We start from the raw sequence: 23,010 nt of genomic DNA, 5'->3' as shown, positions 1-23,010 counted from the left end.
TGAGAACCAGGTCATTAGAGCTGCTGTAGAGCCAGAGAACCAGGTCCGCAGAGCTTTTGTAGAGCCAGGGAAAGCAGGTCAGCAGAGCTGCATTAGAGCCAGAGAACCAGGTCAGTAGAGCTGCTCTAGAGCCTAAGAACCAGGTCAGCAGCGCTGCTCTAGAGCCTGAGAACCAGGTCATTAGAGCTGCTGTAGAGCAAGAGAACCAGGTCAGCAGAGCTGCTGTAGAGCCAGAAAAACAGGTCAGCAGAGCTACATTAGAGCCAGAGAACCAGGTCAGTAGAGCTGCTCTAGAGCCTAAGAACCAGGTCAGCAGAGCTGCTCTAGAGCCAGAGAACCAGGTCAGCCGAGCTGCTGTAGAGCCAGAGAAACCAGGTCAGCAGAGCTGCTCTAGAGGGAGAGAACCAGATCAGCAGAGCTGCTCTAGAGCCTAAGAACCAGGTCAACAGAGCTACTCTAGAGCCAGAGAACAAGGTCAGCAGAGCTGCTTTAGAGCCAGAGAACTAGGTCAGCAGAGCTGTTTTAGAGCCAGACAACCAGGTCAGCAGAGATGCTCTAGAGCCTGAGAACCAGGTCAGCACAGCTGCTCTTGAGCCAGATAACGAGGTCAGCAGAGCTGCTTTTGAGGCAGAGAACCAGGTCATCAGAGCTGCTTTAGAGCCTAAGAACCAGGTCAGCAGAGCTGCTCTAGAGACTAAGAACAAGGTCAGCAGATCTGCTCTAGAGCTAGAGAACCAGGTCAGCAGAGCTGTTTTAGAGCCAGAGAACCAGGCCAGCAGAGCTGCTTTAGAGCCAGAGAACCAGGGCAGCAGAGCTGCTCTCGAACCAGAGAACCAGGTCAGCAGAGCTGATTTAGAGCCATAGAACCAGGTCAGCAGAGCTGCTGTAGAGCCAGAGAACCAGGTCAGCAGAGCTGCTCTAGAGCCTAAGAACCAGGTAAGCACAGCTGCTCTAGTGCCAGAGAACTAGGTCAACAGATCTGCTTTAGAGCCAGAGAACTAGGTCAGACGAGCTGCTGTAGAGCCAGAGAACCAGGTCAGCAGGGCTGCTGTAGAGCCATAGAACGGGTCAGCAGAGCTGCTGTAGAGCCTAAGAACCAGGTCAGAAGAGCTGCTTTAGAGCCAAAGAACCACATCAGCAGAGGTGCTCTAGAGCCAGAGAACCAGGTCAGCAGAGCTGCTGTAGAGCCAGAGAAACCAGGTTAGCAGTGCTGCTGTAGAGGGAGAGAACCAGGTCAGCAGAGCTGCTTTAGAACCTAAGAACAAGGTCAGCAGAGCTGCTCTAGATCCAGTGAACAAGGTCAGCTGAGCTTCTGTAGAGCCAGAGAAACCAGGTCAGCAGAGCTGCTCTAGAGCGTAAGAACCAAGTCAGCACAGCTGCTCTTGAGCCAGATAACCAGGTCAGCAGAGCTGCTTTAGAGGCAGAGAACCAGGTCATCAGAGCTGCTTTAGAGCCTAAGAAACAGGTCAGCAGAGTTGCTCTAGAGACTAAGAACAAGGTCAGCAGATCTACTCTAGAGCTAGAGAACCAGGTCAGCAGAGCTGTTTTAGAGCCAGAGAACCAGGTCAGCAGAGCTGCTCTAGAGCTTGAGAACCAGGTCAGCATAGCTGCTCTGGACGCAGAGAACCAGGTCAGCAGAGCTGCTTTAGAGCCAGGGAAACAGGGCAGCAGAGCTGCTTTACAGCCAGAGAACCAGGCCAGCAGAGCTGATCTAGAGCCTGAAAACCAGGTCAGCAGAGCTGCTCTAGAGGCAGAGAACCAGGTCAGCAGAGCTGCTTTAGAGCCAGAGAACCAGGGCAGAAGAGCTGCTGTCGAACCAGAGAACCAGGTCAGCAGAGCTGATTTAGAGCCATAGAACCAGGTCAGCAGAGCTGCTTTAGAGCCAGAGAACCAGGTCAGCTGAGCTGCTGTAGAGCCAGAGAAACCAGGTCAGCAGAGCTGCTTTAGAGGGAGAGAACCAGGTCTAGAGAGCTGTTTCCGGGGTGAGAGAACCAGGTCAGCAGAGCTGCTCTAGAGCATAAGAACCAGGTCAGCACAGCTGCTCTAGAGCCAGAGAACCAGGTCATCAGAGCTGCTGTAGAGCCAGAGAACCAGGTCAGCAGAGCTGCTGTAGAGCCAGGGAAACCAGGTGAGAATAGCTGCTTTAGAGGGAGAGAACCAGGTCAGCAGAGCTGCTCTAGAGCCTAAGAACCAGGTAAGCACAGCTGCTCCAGTGCCAGAGAAACAGGTCAACAGATCTGCTTTAGAGCCAGAGAACTAGGTCAGAAGAGCTGCTCTAGAGCCAGAGAACCAGGTCAGCCGAGCTGCTGTAGAGCCAGAGAAACCAGGCCAGCAGAGCTGCTCTAGAGGGAGAGAACCAGGTCAGAGGAGCTGCTCTAGATCCTAAGAACCAGGTCAGCAGAGCTGCTTTAGAGCCTAAGAATCAGGTCAGCAGATCTACTCTAGAGCCAGAGAACAAGGTCAGCAGAGCTGCTTTAGAGCCAGAGAACTAGGTCAACAGAGCTGTTTTAGAGCCAGAGAACTAGGTCAGCAGAGCTGCTCTAGAGCCTGAGAACCAGGTCAGCAGAGCTGCTCTAGAGGCAGAGAACCAGGTCAGCAGAGCGACTTTAGAGCCAGAGAACAAGGGCAGCAGACCTCCTCTAGAACCAGGTCAGCAGAGCTGCTGTAGAGCCAGAGAAACCAGGTCAGCTGTGCTGCTTTAGAGGGAGAGAACCAGGTCAGCAGAGCTGCTCTACGATAGGATAGGATCATCATTTATAGAGCGCGAACAAATGCCGAGGCGTCTTGGCGCTAGTCCATAGAGAGAGACCACTCCATCTAACACCGAGTCGTATCAAACAGCCGTGTTTTTATCAGTTTTCTGAAAACTTGGTGACTTTCCGTAAGTTTAACAAAGCCAGGGAGCTCATTCCACCGGCTAGCCGCATGAAACGAAAAAGCTCTACCACCCCATCTGGCTTTTTTGACACGATTCTAGCTTTTCTAGAGCCTAAGAACCAAGTCACCACAGCTGCTCTTGAGCCAGATAACGAGGTCAGCAGAGCTGCTTTTGAGGCAGAGAACCAGGTCATCAGAGCTGCTTTAGAGCCTAAGAACCAGGTCAGCTGAGTTGCTGTAGAGCCAGAGAAACCAGGTCAGCAGAGCTGCTTTAGAGGGAGAGAACTAGGTCAAGAGAGCTGCTTCAGAGGGAGAGAACCAGGTCAGCAGAGCTGCTCTAGAGCCTAAGAACCAGGTCAGCTCAGGTGCTCTAGAGCCAGAGAACCAGGTCATCAGAGCTGCTGTAGAGCCAGAGAACCAGGTCAGCAGAGCTGCTCTAGAGCCTAAGAACCAGGTAAGCACAGCTGCTCTAGTGCCAGAGAACCAGGTCAACAGTTCTGCTTTAGAGCCAGAGAACTAGGTCAGACGAGCTGCTGTAGAGCCAGAGAACCAGGTCAGCAGGGCTGCTGTAGAGCCATAGAACGGGTCAGCAGAGCTGCTGTAGAGCCTAAGAACCAGGTCAGAAGAGCTGCTTTAGAGCCAAAGAACCACATCAGCAGAGGTGCTCTAGAGCCAGAGAACCAGGTCAGCAGAGCTGCTGTAGAGCCAGAGAAACCAGGTTAGCAGTGCTGCTGTAGAGGGAGAGAACCAGGTCAGCAGAGCTGCTTTAGAACCTAAGAACAAGGTCAGCAGAGCTGCTCTAGATCCAGTGAACAAGGTCAGCTGAGCTGCTGTAGAGCCAGAGAAATCAGGTCAGCAGAGCTGCTTAGGGGGGAGAGAACCAGGTCAGCAGAGCTGCTCTAGAGCCTAATAACCAAGTCAGCACAGCTGCTCTTGAGCCAGATAACCAGGTCAGCAGAGCTGCTTTAGAGGCAGAGAACCAGGTCATCAGAGCTGCTTTAGAGCCTAAGAAACAGGTCAGCAGAGTTGCTCTAGAGACTAAGAACAAGGTCAGCAGATCTGCTCTAGAGCTAGAGAACCAGGTCAGCAGAGCTGTTTTAGAGCCAGAGAACCAGGTGAGCAGAGCTGCTCTAGAGCTTGAGAACCAGGTCAGCATAGCTGCTCTGGACGCAGAGAACCAGGTCAGCAGAGCTGCTTTAGAGCCAGGGAAACAGGTCAGCAGAGCTGCTTTACAGCCAGAGAACCAGGCCAGCAGAGCTGATCTAGAGCCTGAAAACCAGGTCAGCAGAGCTGCTCTAGAGGCAGAGAACCAGGTCAGCAGAGCTGCTTTAGAGCCAGAGAACCAGGGCAGAAGAGATGCTGTCGAACCAGAGAACCAGGTCAGCAGAGCTGATTTAGAGCCATAGAACCAGGTCAGCAGAGCTGCTTTAGAGCCAGAGAACCAGGTCAGCTGAGCTGCTGTAGAGCCAGAGAAACCAGGTCAGCAGAGCTGCTTTAGAGGGAGAGAACCAGGTCAAGAGAGCTGCTTCAGAGGGAGAGAACCAGGTCAGCAGAGCTGCTCTAGAGCATAAGAACCAGGACAGCACAGCTGCTCTAGAGCCAGAGAACCAGGTCATCAGAGCTGCTGTAGAGCCAGAGAAACAGGTCAGCAGAGCTGCTATAGAGCCAGAGAAACCAGGTGAGAATAGCTGCTTTAGAGGGAGAGAACCAGGTCAGCAGAGCTACTCTAGAGCCTAAGAACCAGGTAAGCACAGCTGCTCTAGTGCCAGAGAACCAGGTCAACAGATCTGCTTTAGAGCCAGAATACTAGGTCAGAAGAGCTGCTCTAGAGCCAGAGAACCAGGTCAGCCGAGCTGCTATAGAGCCAAAGAGACCAGGCCAGCAGAGCTGCTCTAGAGGGAGAGAACCAGGTCAGCAGAGCTGCTCTAGAGCCTAAGAACCAGGTCAGCAGAGCTGCTTTAGAGCCTAAGAATCAGGTCAGCAGATCTACTCTAGAGCCAGAGAACAAGGTCAGCAGAGCTGCTTTAGAGCCAGAGAACTAGGTCAACAGAGCTGTTTTAGAGCCAGAGAACTAGGTCAGCAGAGCTGCTCTAGAGCCTGAGAACCAGGTCAGCAGAGCTGCTCTAGAGGCAGAGAACCAGGTCAGCAGAGCGACTTTAGAGCCAGAGAACCAGGGCAGCAGACCTCCTCTAGAACCAGGTCAGCAGAGCTGCTGTAGAGCCAGAGAAACCAGGTCAGCAGTGCTGCTTTAGAGGGAGAGAACCAGGTCAGCAGAGCTGCTCTACGATAGGATAGGATCATCATTTATAGAGCGCGAACAAATGCCGAGGCGTCTTGGCGCTAGTCCATAGAGAGAGACCACTCCATCTAACACCGAGTCGTATCAAACAGCCGTGTTTTTATCAGTTTTCTGAAAACTTGGTGACTTTCCGTAAGTTTAACAAAGCCAGGGAGCTCATTCAATCGGCTAGCCGCATGAAACGAAAAAGCTCTACCACCCCATCTGGCTTTTTTGACACGATTCTAGCTTTTCTAGAGCCTAAGAACCAAGTCAGCACAGCTGCTCTTGAGCCAGATAACGAGGTCAGCAGAGCTGCTTTTGAGGCAGAGAACCAGGTCATCAGAGCTGCTTTAGAGCCTAAGAACCAGGTCAGCTGAGCTGCTGTAGAGCCAGAGAAACCAGGTCAGCAGAGCTGCTTTAGAGGGAGAGAACCAGGTCAAGAGAGCTGCTTCAGAGGGAGAGAACCAGGTCATCAGAGCTGCTTTAGAGCCTAAGAACCAGGTCAGCTGAGTTGCTGTAGAGCCAGAGAAACCAGGTCAGCAGAGCTGCTTTAGAGGGAGAGAACTAGGTCAAGAGAGCTGCTTCAGAGGGAGAGAACCAGGTCAGCAGAGCTGCTCTAGAGCCTAAGAACCAGGTCAGCTAAGGTGCTCTAGAGCCAGAGAACCAGGTCATCAGAGCTGCTGTAGAGCCAGAGAACCAGGTCAGCAGAGCTGCTCTGGAGCCTAAGAACCAGGTAAGCACAGCTGCTCTAGTGCCAGAGAACCAGGTCAACAGTTCTGCTTTAGAGCCAGAGAACTAGGTCAGACGAGCTGCTGTAGAGCCAGAGAACCAGGTCAGCAGGGCTGCTGTAGAGCCATAGAACGGGTCAGCAGAGCTGCTGTAGAGCCTAAGAACCAGGTCAGAAGAGCTGCTTTAGAGCCAAAGAACCACATCAGCAGAGGTGCTCTAGAGCCAGAGAACCAGGTCAGCAGAGCTGCTGTAGAGCCAGAGAAACCAGGTTAGCAGTGCTGCTGTAGAGGGAGAGAACCAGGTCAGCAGAGCTGCTTTAGAACCTAAGAACAAGGTCAGCAGAGCTGCTCTAGATCCAGTGAACAAGGTCAGCTGAGCTGCTGTAGAGCCAGAGAAATCAGGTCAGCAGAGCTGCTTAGGGGGGAGAGAACCAGGTCAGCAGAGCTGCTCTAGAGCCTAAGAACCAAGTCAGCACAGCTGCTCTTGAGCCAGATAACCAGGTCAGCAGAGCTGCTTTAGAGGCAGAGAACCAGGTCATCAGAGCTGCTTTAGAGCCTAAGAAACAGGTCAGCAGAGTTGCTCTAGAGACTAAGAACAAGGTCAGCAGATCTGCTCTAGAGCTAGAGAACCAGGTCAGCAGAGCTGTTTTAGAGCCAGAGAACCAGGTGAGCAGAGCTGCTCTAGAGCTTGAGAACCAGGTCAGCATAGCTGCTCTGGACGCAGAGAACCAGGTCAGCAGAGCTGCTTTAGAGCCAGGGAAACAGGTCAGCAGAGCTGCTTTACAGTCAGAGAACCAGGCCAGCAGAGCTGATCTAGAGCCTGAAAACCAGGTCAGCAGAGCTGCTCTAGAGGCAGAGAACCAGGTCAGCAGAGCTGCTTTAGAGCCAGAGAACCAGGGCAGAAGAGATGCTGTCGAACCAGAGAACCAGGTCAGCAGAGCTGATTTAGAGCCATAGAACCAGGTCAGCAGAGCTGCTTTAGAGCCAGAGAACCAGGTCAGCTGAGCTGCTGTAGAGCCAGAGAAACCAGGTCAGCAGAGCTGCTTTAGAGGGAGAGAACCAGGTCAAGAGAGCTGCTTCAGAGGGAGAGAACCAGGTCAGCAGAGCTGCTCTAGAGCATAAGAACCAGGACAGCACAGCTGCTCTAGAGCCAGAGAACCAGGTCATCAGAGCTGCTGTAGAGCCAGAGAACCAGGTCAGCAGAGCTGCTATAGAGCCAGAGAAACCAGGTGAGAATAGCTGCTTTAGAGGGAGAGAACCAGGTCAGCAGAGCTGCTCTAGAGCCTAAGAACCAGGTAAGCACAGCTGCTCTAGTGCCAGAGAACCAGGTCAACAGATCTGCTTTAGAGCCAGAAAACTAGGTCAGAAGAGCTGCTCTAGAGCCAGAGAACCAGGTCAGCCGAGCTGCTATAGAGCCAAAGAGACCAGGCCAGCAGAGCTGCTCTAGAGGGAGAGAACCAGGTCAGCAGAGCTGCTCTAGAGCCTAAGAACCAGGTCAGCAGAGCTGCTTTAGAGCCTAAGAATCAGGTCAGCAGATCTACTCTAGAGCCAGAGAACAAGGTCAGCAGAGCTGCTTTAGAGCCAGAGAACTAGGTCAACAGAGCTGTTTTAGAGCCAGAGAACTAGGTCAGCAGAGCTGCTCTAGAGCCTGAGAACCAGGTCAGCAGAGCTGCTCTAGAGGCAGAGAACCAGGTCAGCAGAGCGACTTTAGAGCCAGAGAACCAGGGCAGCAGACCTCCTCTAGAACCAGGTCAGCAGAGCTGCTGTAGAGCCAGAGAAACCAGGTCAGCAGTGCTGCTTTAGAGGGAGAGAACCAGGTCAGCAGAGCTGCTCTACGATAGGATAGGATCATCATTTATAGAGCGCGAACAAATGCCGAGGCGTCTTGGCGCTAGTCCATAGAGAGAGACCACTCCATCTAACACCGAGTCGTATCAAACAGCCGTGTTTTTATCAGTTTTCTGAAAACTTGGTGACTTTCCGTAAGTTTAACAAAGCCAGGGAGCTCATTCAACCGGCTAGCCGCATGAAACGAAAAAGCTCTACCACCCCATCTGGCTTTTTTGACACGATTCTAGCTTTTCTAGAGCCTAAGAACCAAGTCAGCACAGCTGCTCTTGAGCCAGATAACGAGGTCAGCAGAGCTGCTTTTGAGGCAGAGAACCAGGTCATCAGAGCTGCTTTAGAGCCTAAGAACCAGGTCAGCTGAGCTGCTGTAGAGCCAGAGAAACCAGGTCAGCAGAGCTGCTTTAGAGGGAGAGAACCAGGTCAAGAGAGCTGCTTCAGAGGGAGAGAACCAGGTCAGCAGAGCTGCTCTAGAGCCTAAGAACCAGGTCAGCTCAGGTGCTCTAGAGCCAGAGAACCAGGTCATCAGAGCTGCTGTAGAGCCAGAGAACCAGGTCAGCAGAGCTGCTCTAGAGCCTAAGAACCAGGTAAGCACAGCTGCTCTAGTGCCAGAGAACCAGGTCAACAGATCTGCTTTAGAGCCAGAGAACTAGGTCAGACGAGCTGCTGTAGAGCCAGAGAACCAGGTCAGCAGGGCTGCTGTAGAGCCATAGAACGGGTCAGCAGAGCTGCTGTAGAGCCTAAGAACCAGGTCAGAAGAGCTGCTTTAGAGCCAAAGAACCACATCAGCAGAGGTGCTCTAGAGCCAGAGAACCAGGTCAGCAGAGCTGCTGTAGAGCCAGAGAAACCAGGTTAGCAGTGCTGCTGTAGAGGGAGAGAACCAAGTCAGCAGAGCTGCTTTAGAACCTAAGAACAAGGTCAGCAGAGCTGCTCTAGATCCAGTGAACAAGGTCAGCTGAGCTGCTGTAGAGCCAGAGAAACCAGGTCAGCAGAGCTGCTTTAGAGGGAGAGAACCAGGTCAGCAGAGCTGCTCTAGAGCCTAAGAACCAAGTCAGCACAGCTGCTCTTGAGCCAGATAACCAGGTCAGCAGAGCTGCTTTAGAGGCAGAGAACCAGGTCATCAGAGCTGCTTTAGAGCCTAAGAAACAGGTCAGCAGAGTTGCTCTAGAGACTAAGAACAAGGTCAGCAGATCTGCTCTAGAGCTAGAGAACCAGGTCAGCAGAGCTGTTTTAGAGCCAGAGAACCAGGTCAGCAGAGCTGCTCTAGAGCTTGAGAACCAGGTCAGCATAGCTGCTCTGGACGCAGAGAACCAGGTCAGCAGAGCTGCTTTAGAGCCAGGGAAACAGGTCAGCAGAGCTGCTTTACAGCCAGAGAACCAGGCCAGCAGAGCTGATCTAGAGCCTGAAAACCAGGTCAGCAGAGCTGCTCTAGAGGCAGAGAACCAGGTCAGCAGAGCTGCTTTAGAGCCAGAGAACCAGGGCAGAAGAGCTGCTGTCGAACCAGAGAACCAGGTCAGCAGAGCTGATTTAGAGCCATAGAACCAGGTCAGCAGAGCTGCTTTAGAGCCAGAGAACCAGGTCAGCTGAGCTGCTGTAGAGCCAGAGAAACCAGGTCAGCAGAGCTGCTTTAGAGGGAGAGAACCAGGTCAAGAGAGCTGCTTCAGAGGGAGAGAACCAGGTCAGCAGAGCTGCTCTAGAGCATAAGAACCAGGACAGCACAGCTGCTCTAGAGCCAGAGAACCAGGCCATCAGAGCTGCTGTAGAGCCAGAGAACCAGGTCAGCAGATCTGCTTTAGAGCCAGAGAACTAGGTCAGCAGAGCTGCTTTTGAGCCAGAGAACCAGGTCAGCACAGCTGCTCTAGAGCCTGAGAACCAGGTCATTAGAGCTGCTGTAGAGCCAGAGAACCAGGTCAGCAGAGCTGCTGTAGAGCCAGAGAAAGCAGGTCAGCAGAGCTGCATTAGAGCCAGAGAACCAGGTCAGTAGAGCTGCTATAGAGCCTAAGAACCAGGTCAGCAGAGCTGCTCTAGAGCCAGAGAACCAGGTCAGCCGAGCTGCTGTAGAGCCAGAGAAACCAGGTCAGCAGAGCTGCTCTAGAGGGAGAGAACCAGGTCAGCAGAGCTGCTCTAGATCCTAAGAACCAGGTCAACAGAGCTACTCTAGAGCCGGAGAACAAGGTCAGCAGAGCTGCTTTAGAGCCAGAGAACTAGGTCAGCAGAGCTGTTTTAAAGCCAGGCAGCCAGGTCAGCAGAGATGCTCTAGAGCCTGAGAACCAGGTCAGCAGAGCTGCTCTAGAGGCAGAGAACCAGGTCAGCAGAGCTGCTTTAGCGCCAGAGAACCAGGGCAGCAGACCTCCTCTAGAACCAGAGAACCAGGTCAGCAGAGCTGCTGTAGAGACAGAGAAAGCAGGTCAGCAGTGCTACTGTAGAGGGAGAGAACCAGGTCAGCAGAGCTGCTTTAGAGCCAGAGAACTAGGTCAGCAGAGCTGCTCTATAGCCTAATAACCAAGTAAGCAGAGCTGATCTAGAGCCAGAGAACCAGGTCAGTAGAGCTGCTTTAGAGCCAGAGAACTAGGTCAGCAGATCTGTTTTAGAGCCAGAGAACCAGATCAACAGATCTGCTCTAGAGCCTGAGAACCAGGTCAGCAGAGCTGCTCTAGAGCCAGAGAACCAGGTCAGCAGAGCAGCTATAGAGCCAGAGAACCAGGTCAGCAGAGCTGCTTTAGAGCCAGAGAACCAGGTCAGCAGAACTGCTGTAGAGCCAGAGAACCAGTTCAGCAGAGCTGCTCTAGAGCCTGATAACCAGGTCAGAAGAGCTTCTCTAGAGCCAGAGAACCAGGTCAGCCAAGCTGCTGTAGAGCCAGAGAAACCAGGTCAGCAATGCTGCTTTAGAGGCAGAGAACCAGGTCAGCGGAGCTGCTTTAGAGCCAGAGAACTAGGTCAGCGGAGCTGCTTTAGAGCCAGAGAACCAGGTCAGCAGAGCTGCTTTAGGGCCAGAGAAACCAGGTCAGCAGAGCTGCTGTAGAGCCTAAGAACCAGGTCAGCAGAGCTGCTCTAGAGCCAGGTCAGCTGAGCTGCTGTAAAGCCAGAGAAAGCAGGTCAGCAGAGCTGCTTTAGAGCCGGAGAACTAGGTCAGCAGAGCTACTTTAGAGCCAGAGAACCAGGTCAGCAGAGCTACTGTAGAGCCATAGAACCAGGTCAGCACAGCTCCTCTAGAGCCTGAGAACCAGGTCATTAGAGCTGCTGTAGAGCCAGAGAACCAGGTCAGCAGAGCTGCTGTAGAGCCAGAGAAAGCAGGTCAGCAGAGCTGCATTAGAGCCAGAGAACCAGGTCAGTAGAGCTGCTCTAGAGCCTAAGAACCAGGTCAGCAGAGCTGCTCTAGAGCCAGAGAACCAGGTCAGCCGAGCTGCTGTAGAGCCAGAGAAACCAGGTCAGCAGAGCTGCTCTAGAGGGAGAGAACCAGGTCAGCAGAGCTGCTCTAGAGCCTAAGAACCAGGTCAACAGAGCTACTCTAGAGCCAGAGAGCAAGGTCAGCAGAGCTGCTTTAGAGCCAGAGAACTAGGCCAGCAGAGCTGTTTTAGAGCCAGACAACCAGGTCAGCAGAGATGCTCTAGAGCCTGAGAACCAGGTCAGCAGAGCTGCTCTAGAGGCAGAGAACCAGGTTAGCAGAGCTGCTTTAGAGCCAGAGAACCAGGGCAGCAGACCTCCTCTAGAACCAGAGAACCAGGTCAGCAGAGCTGCTGTAGAGCCAGAGAAACCAGGTCAGCAGTGCTGCTGTAGAGGGAGAGAACCAGGTCAGCAGAGCTGCTTTAGAGCCAGAGAACTAGGTCAGCAGAGCTGCTCTATAGCCTAATAACCAAGTAAGCAGAGCTGATCTAGAGCCAGAGAACCAGGTCAGTAGAGCTGCTTTAGAGCCAGAGAACTAGGTCAGCAGACCTGTTTTAGAGCCAGAGAACGAGATCAACAGATCTGCTCTAGAGCCTGAGAACCAGGTCAGCAGAGCTGCTCTAGAGACAGAGGACCAGGTCAGCAGAGCAGCTATAGAGCCAGAGAACCAGGTCAGCAGAGCTGCTTTAGAGCCAGAGAACCAGGTCAACAGAGCTGCTGTAGAGCCAGAGAACCAGTTCAGCAGAGCTGCTCTAGAGCCTGATAACCAGGTCAGCAGAGCTTCTCTAGAGCCAGAGAACCAGGTCAGCCAAGCTGCTATAGAGCAAGAGAAACCAGGTCAGCAATGCTGCTTTAGAGGCAGAGAACCAGGTCAGCGGAGCTGCTTTAGAGCCAGAGAACCAGGTCAGCAGAGCTGCTCTAGAGCCTGAGAACCAGGTCAGCAGAGCTGCTCTAGAGGCAGAGAACCAGGTCAGCAGAGCGACTTTAGAGCCAGAGAACCAGGGCAGCAGACCTCCTCTAGAACCAGGTCAGCAGAGCTGCTGTAGAGCCAGAGAACCAAGTCAGCACAGCTGCTCTTGAGCCAGATAACGAGGTCAGCAGAGCTGCTTTTGAGGCAGAGAACCAGGTCATCAGAGCTGCTTTAGAGCCTAAGAACCAGGTCAGCAGAGCTGCTCTAGAGACTAAGAACAAGGTCAGCAGATCTGCTCCTGAGCTGGAGAACCAGGTCAGCAGAGCTGTTTTAGAGCCAGAGAACCAGGCCAGCAGAGCTGCTTTAGAGCCAGAGAACCAGGGCAGCAGAGCTGCTCTCGAACCAGAGAACCAGGTCAGCAGAGCTGATTTAGAGCCATAGAACCAGGTCAGCAGAGCTGCTTTAGAGCCAGAGAACCAGGTCAGCCGAGCTGCTGTAGAGCCAGAGAAACCAGGTCAGCAGAGCTGCTTTGGAGGGAGAGAACCAGGTCAGGAGAGCTGCTTCAGAGGGAGAGAACCAGGTCAGCAGAGCTGCTCTAGAGCCTAAGAACCAGGTCAGCACAGCTGCTCTAGAGCCAGAGAACCAGGTCAACAGAGCTGCTGTAGAGCAAGAGAACCAGGTCAGCAGAGCTGCTGTAGAGCCAGAGAACCAGGTCAGCAGATCTGCTTTAGAGCCAGAGAACTAGGTCAGCAGAGCTGCTTTTGAGCTAGAGAACCAGGCCAGCACAGCTCCTCTAGAGCCTGAGAACCAGGTCATTAGAGCTGCTGTAGATCCAGAGAACCAGGTCAGCAGAGCTGCTGTAGAGCCAGAGAAAGCAGGTCAGCAGAGCTGCATTAGAGCCAGAGAACCAGGTCAGTAGAGCTGCTCTAGAGCCTAAGAACCAGGTCAGCAGAGCTGCTCTAGAGCCAGAGAACCAGGTCATCAGAGCTGCTTTAGAGCCTAAGAACCAGGTCAGCTGAGCTGCTGTAGAGCCAGAGAAACCAGGTCAGCAGAGCTGCTTTAGAGGGAGAGAACCAGGTCAAGAGAGCTGCTTCAGAGGGAGAGAACCAGGTCAGCAGAGCTGCTCTAGAGCCTAAGAACCAGGTCAGCTCAGGTGCTCTAGAGCCAGAGATCCAGGTTATCAGAGCTGCTGTAGAGCCAGAGAACCAGGCCAGCAGAGCTGCTCTAGAGCCTAAGAACCAGGTCAGCAGAGCTGCTCTAGAGCCAGAGAACCAGGTCAGCCGAGCTGCTGTAGAGCCAGAGAAACCAGGTCAGCAGAGCTGCTCTAGAGGGAGAGAACCAGGTCAGCAGAGCTGCTCTAGAGCCTAAGAACCAGGTCAACAGAGCTACTCTAGAGCCAGAGAGCAAGGTCAGCAGAGCTGCTTTAGAGCCAGAGAACTAGGTCAGCAGAGCTGTTTTAGAGCCAGACAACCAGGTCAGCAGAGATGCTCTAGAGCCTGAGAACCAGGTCAGCAGAGCTGCTCTAGAGGCAGAGAACCAGGTTAGCAGAGCTGCTTTAGAGCCAGAGAACCAGGGCAGCAGACCTCCTCTAGAACCAGAGAACCAGGTCAGCAGAGCTGCTGTAGAGCCAGAGAAACCAGGTCAGCAGTGCTGCTGTAGAGGGAGAGAACCAGGTCAGCAGAGCTGCTTTAGAGCCAGAGAACTAGGTCAGCAGAGCTGCTCTATAGCCTAATAACCAAGTAAGCAGAGCTGATCTAGAGCCAGAGAACCAGGTCAGTAGAGCTGCTTTAGAGCCAGAGAACTAGGTCAGCAGACCTGTTTTAGAGCCAGAGAACGAGATCAACAGATCTGCTCTAGAGCCTGAGAACCAGGTCAGCAGAGCTGCTCTAGAGACAGAGAACCAGGTCAGCAGAGCAGCTATAGAGCCAGAGAACCAGTTCAGCAGAGCTGCTCTAGAGCCTGATAACCAGGTCAGCAGAGGTTCTCTAGAGCCAGAGAACCAGGTCAGCCAAGCTGCTATAGAGCCAGAGAAACCAGGTCAGCAATGCTGCTTTAGAGGCAGAGAACCAGGTCAGCGGAGCTGCTTTAGAGCCAGAGAACCAGGTCAGCAGAGCTGCTCTAGAGCCTGAGAACCAGGTCAGCAGAGCTGCTCTAGAGGCAGAGAACCAGGTCAGCAGAGCGGCTTTAGAGCCAGAGAACCAGGGCAGCAGACCTCCTCTAGAACCAGGTCAGCAGAGCTGCTGTAGAGCCAGAGAAACCAGGTCAGCAGTGCTGCTTTAGAGGGAGAGAACCAGGTCTGCAGAGCTGCTCTAGAGCCTAAGAACCAAGTCAGCACAGCTGCTCTTGAGCCAGATAACGAGGTCAGCAGAGCTGCTTTTGAGGCAGAGAACCAGGTCATCAGAGCTGCTTTAGAGCCTAAGAACCAGGTCAGCAGAGCTGCTCTAGAGACTAAGAACAAGGTCAGCAGATCTGCTCTAAAGCTGGAGAACCAGGTCAGCAGAGCTGTTTTAGAGCCAGAGAACCAGGCCAGCAGAGCTGCTTTAGAGCCAGAGAACCAGGGCAGCAGAGCTGCTCTCGAACCAGAGAACCAGGTCAGCAGAGCTGATTTAGAGCCATAGAACCAGGTCAGCAGAGCTGCTTTAGAGCCAGAGAACCAGGTCAGCCGAGCTGCTGTAGAGCCAGAGAAACCAGGTCAGCAGAGCTGCTTTGGAGGGAGAGAACCAGGTCAGGAGAGCTGCTTCAGAGGGAGAGAACCAGGTCAGCAGAGCTGCTCTAGAGCCTAAGAACCAGGTCAGCACAGCTGCTCTAGAGCCAGAGAACCAGGTCAACAGAGCTGCTGTAGAGCAAGAGAACGAGGTCAGCAGAGCTGCTGTAGAGCCAGAGAACCAGGTCAGCAGATCTGCTTTAGAGCCAGAGAACTAGGTCAGCAGAGCTGCTTTTGAGCTAGAGAACCAGGCCAGCACAGCTCCTCTAGAGCCTGAGAACCAGGTCATTAGAGCTGCTGTAGAGCCAGAGAACCAGGTCAGCAGAGCTGCTGTAGAGCCAGAGAAAGCAGGTCAGCAGAGCTGCATTAGAGCCAGAGAACCAGGTCAGTAGAGCTGCTCTAGAGCCTAAGAACCAGGTCAGCAGAGCTGCTCTAGAGCCAGAGAACCAGGTCATCAGAGCTGCTTTAGAGCCTAAGAACCAGGTCAGCTGAGCTGCTGTAGAGCCAGAGAAACCAGGTCAGCAGAGCTGCTTTAGAGGGAGAGAACCAGGTCAAGAGAGCTGCTTCAGAGGGAGAGAACCAGGTCAGCAGAGCTGCTCTAGAGCCTAAGAATCAGGTCAGCTCAGGTGCTCTAGAGCCAGAGAACCAGGTCATCAGAGCTGCTGTAGAGCCAGAGAACCAGGCCAGCAGAGCTGCTCTAGAGCCCAAGAACCAGGTAAGCACAGCTGCTCTAGTGCCAGAGAACCAGGTCAACAGATCTGCTTTAGAGCCAGAGAACTAGGTCAGACGAGCTGCTGTAGAGCCAGAGAACCAGGTCAGCAGGGCTGCTGTAGAGCCATAGAACGGGTCAGCAGAGCTGCTGTAGAGCCTAAGAACCAGGTCAGAAGAGCTGCTTTAGAGCCAAACAACCACATCAGCAGAGGTGCTCTAGAGCCAGAGAACCAGGTCAGCAGGGCTGCTGTAGAGCCAGAGAAACCAGGTTAGCAGTGCTGCTGTAGAGGGAGAGAACCAGGTCAGCAGAGCTGCTTTAGAACCTAAGAACAAGGTCAGCAGAGCTGCTATAGATCCAGTGAACAAGGTCAGCTGAGCTGCTGTAGAGCCAGAGAAACCAGGTCAGCAGAGCTGCTTTAGAGGGAGAGAACCAGGTCAGCAGAGCTGCTCTAGAGCCTAAGAACCAAGTCAGCACAGCTGCTCTTGAGCCAGATAACCAGGTCAGCAGAGCTGCTTTAGAGGCAGAGAACCAGGTCATCAGAGCTGCTTTAGAGCCTAAGAAACAGGTCAGCAGAGTTGCTCTAGAGACTAAGAACAAGGTCAGCAGATCTGCTCTAGAGCTAGAGAACCAGGTCAGCAGAGCTGTTTTAGAGCCAGAGAACCAGGTCAGCAGAGCTGCTCTAGAGCTTGAGAACCAGGTCAGCATAGCTGCTCTGGACGCAGAGAAGCAGGTCTGCAGAGCTGCTTTAGAGCCAGGGAAACAGGTCAGCAGAGCTGCTTTACAGCCAGAGAACCAGGCCAGCAGAGCTGATCTAGAGCCTGAAAACCAGGTCAGCAGAGCTGCTCTAAAGGGAGAGAACCAGGTCAGCAGAGCTGCTTTAGAGCCAGAGAACCAGGGCAGAAGAGCTGCTGTCGAACCAGAGAACCAGGTCAGCAGAGCTGATTTAGAGCCATAGAACCTGGTCAGCAGAGCTGCTTTAGAGCCAGAGAACCAGGTCAGCTGAGCTGCTGTAGAGCCAGAGAAACCAGGTCAGCAGAGCTGCTTTAGAGGGAGAGAACCAGGTCAAGAGAGCTGCTTCAGAGGGAGAAAACCAGGTCAGCAGAGCTGCTCTAGAGCATAAGAACCAGGACAGCACAGCTGCTCTAGAGCCAGAGAACCAGGTCATCAGAGCTGCTGTAGAGCCAGAGAACAGGTCAGCAGAGCTGCTATAGAGCCAGAGAAACCAGGTGAGAATAGCTGCTTTAGAGGGAGAGAACCAGGTCAGCAGAGCTGCTCTAGAGCCTAAGAACCAGGTAAGCACAGCTGCTCTAGTGCCAGAGAACCAGGTCAACAGATCTGCTTTAGAGCCAGAGAACTAGGTCAGAAGAGCTGCTCTAGAGCCAGAGAACCAGGTCAGCCGAGCTGCTGTAGAGCCAGAGAGACCAGGCCAGCAGAGCTGCTCTAGAGGGAGAGAACCAGGTCAGCAGAGCTGCTCTAGAGCCTAAGAACCAGGTCAGCAGAGCTGCTTTAGAGCCTAAGAATCAGGTCAGCAGATCTACTCTAGAGCCAGAGAACAAGGTCAGCAGAGCTGCTTTAGAGCCAGAGAACTAGGTCAGCAGAGCTGTTTTAGAGCCAGACAACTAGGTCAGCAGAGCTGCTCTAGAGCCTGAGAACCAGGTCAGCAGAGCTGCTCTAGAGGCAGAGAACCAGGTCAGCAGAGCGACTTTAGAGCCAGAGAACCAGGGCAGCAGACCTCCTCTAGAACCAGGTCAGCAGAGCTGCTGTAGAGCCAGAGAAACCAGGTCAGCAGTGCTGCTTTAGAGGGAGAGAACCAGGTCAGCAGAGCTGCTCTAGAGCCTAAGAACCAAGTCAGCACAGCTGCTCTTGAGCCAGATAACGAGGTCAGCAGAGCTGCTTTTGAGGCAGAGAACCAGGTCATCAGAGCTGCTTTAGATCCTAAGAACCAGGTCAGCAGAGCTGCTCTAGAGACTAAGAACAAGGTCAGCAGATCTGCTCTAGAGCTAGAGAACCAGGTCAGCAGAGCTGTTTTAGAGCCAGAGAACCAGGCCAGCAGAGCTGCTTTAGAGCCAGAGAACCAGGGCAGCAGAGCTGCTCTCGAACCAGAGAACCAGGTCAGCAGAGCTGATTTAGTGCCATAGAACCAGGTCAGCAGAGCTGCTTTAGAGCCAGAGAACCAGGTCAGCTGAGCTGCTGTAGAGCCAGAGAAACCAGGTCAGCAGAGCTGCTTTAGAGGGAGAGAACCAGGTCAGGAGAGCTGCTTCAGAGGGAGAGAACCAGGTCAGCAGAGCTGCCCCAGAGCCTAAGAACCAGGTCATCACAGCTGCTGTAGAGCCAGAGAACCAGGTCAGCAGAGCTGCTGTAGCGCCAGAGAACCAGGTCAGCACAGCTCCTCTAGAGCCTGAGAACCAGGTCATTAGAGCTGCTGTAGAGCCAGAGAACCAGGTCAGCAGAGCTGCTGTTGAGCCAGAGAAAGCAGGTCAGCAGACCTGCATTAGAGCCAGAGAACCAGGTCAGTAGAGCTGCTCTAGAGCCTAAGAACCAGGTCAGCAGAGCTGCTCTAGAGCCTGAGAACCAGGTCATTAGAGCTGCTTTTGAGGCAGAGAACCAGGTCATCAGAGCTGCTTTAGAGCCTAAGAACCAGGTCAGCAGAGCTGCTCTAGAGACTAAGAACAAGGTCAGCAGATCTGCTCTAGAGCTAGAGAACCAGGTCAGCAGAGCTGTTTTAGAGCCAGAGAACCAGGCCAGCAGAGGTGCTTTAGAGCCAGAGAACCAGGGCAGCAGAGCTGCTCTCGAACCAGAGAACCAGGTCAGCAGAGCTGATTTAGTGCGATAGAACCAGGTCAGCAGAGCTGCTTTAGAGCCAGAGAACCAGGTCAGCCGAGCTGCTGTAGAGCCAGAGAAACCAGGTCAGCAGAGCTGCTTTAGAGGGAGAGAACCAGGTCAGGAGAGCTGCTTCAGAGGGAGAGAACCAGGTCAGCAGAGCTGCTCCAGAGCCTAAGAACCAGGTCAGCACAGCTGCTGTAGAGCCAGAGAACCAGGTCAGCAGAGCTGCTGTAGCGCCAGAGAACCAGGTCAGCACAGCTCCTCTAGAGCCTGAGAACCAGGTCATTAGAGCTGCTGTAGAGCCAGAGAACCAGGTCAGCAGAGCTGCTGTAGAGCCAGAGAAAGCAGGTCAGCAGAGCTGCATTAGAGCCAGAGAACCAGGTCAGTAGAGCTGCTCTAGAGCCTAAGAACCAGGTCAGCAGAGCTGCTCTAGAGCCTGAGAACCAGGTCATTAGAGCTGCTGTAGAGCCAGAGAACCAGGTCAGCAGAGCTGCTGTAGAGCTAGAGAAAGCAGGTCAGCAGAGCTGCATTAGAGCCAGAGAACCAGGTCAGTAGAGCTGCTCTAGAGCCTAAGAACCAGGTCAGCAGAGCTGCTCTAGAGCCAGAGAACCAGGTCAGCCGAGCTGCTGTAGAGCCAGAGAAACCAGGTCAGCAGAGCTGCTCTAGAGGGAGAGAACCAGGTCAGCAGAGCTGCTCTAGAGCCTAAGAACCAGGTCAGCAGAGCTGCTCTCGAACCAGAGAACCAGGTCAGCAGAGCTGATTTAGAGCCATAGAACCAGGTCAGCAGAGCTGCTTTAGAGCCAGAGAACCAGGTCAGCCGAGCTGCTGTAGAGCCAGAGAAACCAGGTCAGCAGAGCTGCTTTAGAGGGAGAGAACCAGGTCAGGAGAGCTGCTTCAGAGGGAGAGAACCAGGTCAGCAGAGCTGCTCTAGAGCCTAAGAACCAGGTCAGCACAGCTGCTGTAGAGCCAGAGAACCAGGTCAGCAGAGCTGCTGTGGAGCCAGAGAACCAGGTCAGCACAGCTCCTCTAGAGCCTGAGAACCAGGTCATTAGAGCTGCTGTAGAGCCAGAGAACCAGGTCAGCAGAGCTGCTGTAGAGCCAGGGAAAGCAGGTCAGCAGAGCTGCATTAGAGCCAGAGAACCAGGTCAGCAGAGCTGATTTAGTGCCATAGAACCAGGTCAGCAGAGCTGCTTTAGAGCCAGAGAACCAGGTCAGCTGAGCTGCTGTAGAGCCAGAGAAACCAGGTCAGCAGAGCTGCTTTAGAGGGAGAGAACCAGGTCAGGAGAGCTGCTTCAGAGGGAGAGAACCAGGTCAGCAGAGCTGCTACAGAGCCTAAGAACCAGGTCAGCACAGCTGCTGTAGAGCCAGAGAACCAGGTCAGCAGAGCTGCTGTAGCGCCAGAGAACCAGGTCAGCACAGCTCCTCTAGAGCCTGAGAACCAGGTCATTAGAGCTGCTGTAGAGCCAGAGAACCAGGTCAGCAGAGTTGCTGTAGAGCCAGAGAAAGCAGGTCAGCAGAGCTGCATTAGAGCCAGAGAACCAGGTCAGTAGAGCTGCTCTAGAGCCTAAGAACCAGGTCAGCAGAGCTGCTCTAGAGCCTGAGAACCAGGTCATTAGAGCTGCTTTTGAGGCAGAGAACCAGGTCATCAGAGCTGCTTTAGAGCCTAAGAACCAGGTCAGCAGAGCTGCTCTAGAGACTAAGAACAAGGTCAGCAGATCTGTTTTAGAGCCAGAGAACCAGGCCAGCAGAGGTGCTTTAGAGCCAGAGAACCAGGGCAGCAGAGCTGCTCTCGAACCAGAGAACCAGGTCAGCAGAGCTGATTTAGTGCCATAGAACCAGGTCAGCAGAGCTGCTTTAGAGCCAGAGAACCAGGTCAGCCGTGCTGCTGTAGAGCCAGAGAAACCAGGTCAGCAGAGCTGCTTTAGAGGGAGAGAACCAGGTCAGGAGAGCTGCTTCAGAGGGAGAGAACCAGGTCAGCAGAGCTGCTCCAGAGCCTAAGAACCAGGTCAGCACAGCTGCTGTAGAGCCAGAGAACCAGGTCCGCAGAGCTGCTGTAGCGCCAGAGAACCAGGTCAGCACAGCTCCTCTAGAGCCTGAGAACCAGGTCATTAGAGCTGCTGTAGAGCCAGAGAACCAGGTCAGCAGAGCTGCTGTAGAGCCAGAGAAAGCAGGTCAGCAGAGCTGCATTAGAGCCAGAGAACCAGGTCAGTAGAGCTGCTCTAGAGCCTAAGAACCAGGTCAGCAGAGCTGCTCTAGAGCCTGAGAACCAGGTCATTAGAGCTGCTGTAGAGCCAGAGAACCAGGTCAGCAGAGCTGCTGTAGAGCTAGAGAAAGCAGGTCAGCAGAGCTGCATTAGAGCCAGAGAACCAGGTCAGTAGAGCTGCTCTAGAGCCTAAGAACCAGGTCAGCAGAGCTGCTCTAGAGCCAGAGAACCAGGTCAGCCGAGCTGCTGTAGAGCCAGAGAAACCAGGTCAGCAGAGCTGCTCTAGAGGGAGAGAACCAGGTCAGCAGAGCTGCTCTAGAGCCTAAGAACCAGGTCAGCAGAGCTGCTCTAGAGCCAGAGAACCAGGTCAGCCGAGCTGCTGTAGAGCCAGAGAAACCAGGTCAGCAGAGCTGCTCTAGAGGGAGAGAACCAGGTCAGCAGAGCTGCTCTAGAGCCTAAGAACCAGGTCAACAGAGCTATTCTAGAGCCAGAGAACAAGGTCAGCAGAGCTGCTTTAGAGCCAGAGAACTAGGTCAGCAGAGCTGTTTTAGAGCCAGACAACCAGGTCAGCAGAGATGCTCTAGAGCCTGAGAACCAGGTCAGCACAGCTGCTCTTGAGCCAGATAACGAGGTCAGCAGAGCTGCTTTTGAGGCAGAGAACCAGGTCATCAGAGCTGCTCTATAGACTAAGAACAAGGTCAGCATATCTGCTCTAGAGCTAGAGAACCAGGTCAGCAGAGTTGTTTTAGAGCCAGAGAACCAGGCCAGCAGAGCTGCTTTAGAGCCAGAGAACCAGGTCAGCCGAGCTGCTGTAGAGCCAGAGAAACCAGGTCAGCAGAGCAGCTTTAGAGGGAGAGAACCAGGTCAGGAGAGCTGCTTCAGAGGGAGAGAACCAGGTCAGCAGAGCTGCTCTAGAGCCTAAGAACCAGGTCAGCACAGCTGCTCTAGAGCCTAAGAACCAGGTCAGCACAGCTGCTGTAGAGCCAGAGAACCAGGTCAGCAGAGCTGCTGTGGAGCCAGAGAACCAGGTCAGCACAGCTCCTCTAGAGCCTGAGAACCAGGTCATTAGAGCTGCTGTAGAGCCAGAGAACCAGGTCCGCAGAGCTTTTGTAGAGCCAGGGAAAGCAGGTCCGCAGAGCTGCATTAGAGCCAGAGAACCAGGTCAGTAGAGCTGCTCTAGAGCCTAAGACCCAGGTCAGCAGCGCTGCTCTAGAGCCTGAGAACCAGGTCATTAGAGCTGCTGTAGAGCAAGAGAACCAGGTCAGCAGAGCTGCTGTAGAGCCAGAGAAAACAGGTCAGCAGAGCTGCATTAGAGCCAGAGAACCAGGTCAGTAGAGCTGCTCTAGAGCCTAAGAACCAGGTCAGCAGAGCTGCTCTAGAGCCAGAGAACCAGGTCAGCCGAGCTGCTGTAGAGCCAGAGAAACCAGGTCAGCAGAGCTGCTCTAGACGGAGAGAACCAGATCAGCAGAGCTGCTCTAGAGCCTAAGAACCAGGTCAACAGAGCTACTCTAGAGCCAGAGAACAAGGTCAGCAGAGCTGCTTTAGAGCCAGAGAACCAGGTCAGCCGAGCTGCTGTAGAGCCAGAGAGACCAGGCCAGCAGAGCTGCTCTAGAGGGAGAGAACCAGGTCAGCAGAGCTGCTCTAGAGCCTAAGAACCAGGTCAGCAGAGCTGCTTTAGAGCCTAAGAATCAGGTCAGCAGATCTACTCTAGAGCCAGAGAACAAGGTCAGCAGAGCTGCTTTAGAGCCAGAGAACTAGGTCAGCAGAGCTGTTTTAGAGCCAGACAACTAGGTCAGCAGAGCTGCTCTAGAGCCTGAGAACCAGGTCAGCAGAGCTGCTCTAGAGGCAGAGAACCAAGTCAGCAGAGCGACTTTAGAGCCAGAGAACCAGGGCAGCAGACCTCCTCTAGAACCAGGTCAGCAGAGCTGCTGTAGAGCCAGAGAAACCAGGTCAGCAGTGCTGCTTTAGAGGGAGAGAACCAGGTCAGCAGAGCTGCTCTAGAGCCTAAGAACCAAGTCAGCAGAGCTGCTCTAGAGACTAGGAACAAGGTCAGCAGATCTGCTCTAGAGCTAGAGAACCAGGTCAGCAGAGCTGTTTTAGAGCCAGAGAACCAGGCCAGCAGAGCTGCTTTAGAGCCAGAGAACCAGGGCAGCAGAGCTGCTCTCGAACCAGAGAACCAGGTCAGCAGAGCTGATTTAGTGCCATAGAACCAGGTCAGCAGAGCTGCTTTAGAGCCAGAGAACCAGGTCAGCTGAGCTGCTGTAGAGCCAGAGAAACCAGGTCAGCAGAGCTGCTTTAGAGGGAGAGAACCAGGTCAGCAGAGCTGCTCCAGAGCCTAAGAACCAGGTCATCACAGCTGCTGTAGAGCCAGAGAACCAGGTCAGCAGAGCTGCTGTAGCGCCAGAGAACCAGGTCAGCACAGCTCCTCTAGAGCCTGGGAACCAGGTCATTAGAGCTGCTGTAGAGCCAGAGAACCAGGTCAGCAGAGCTGCTGTAGAGCCAGAGAAAGCAGGTCAGCAGAGCTGCATTAGAGCCAGAGAACC

This window comes from Triturus cristatus, chromosome 1_1 (assembly GCF_964204655.1).
Source record: "Triturus cristatus chromosome 1_1, aTriCri1.1, whole genome shotgun sequence".
Classification (NCBI taxonomy): domain Eukaryota; kingdom Metazoa; phylum Chordata; class Amphibia; order Caudata; family Salamandridae; genus Triturus; species Triturus cristatus.
Note: the sequence above shows the minus strand (reverse complement) of the source record.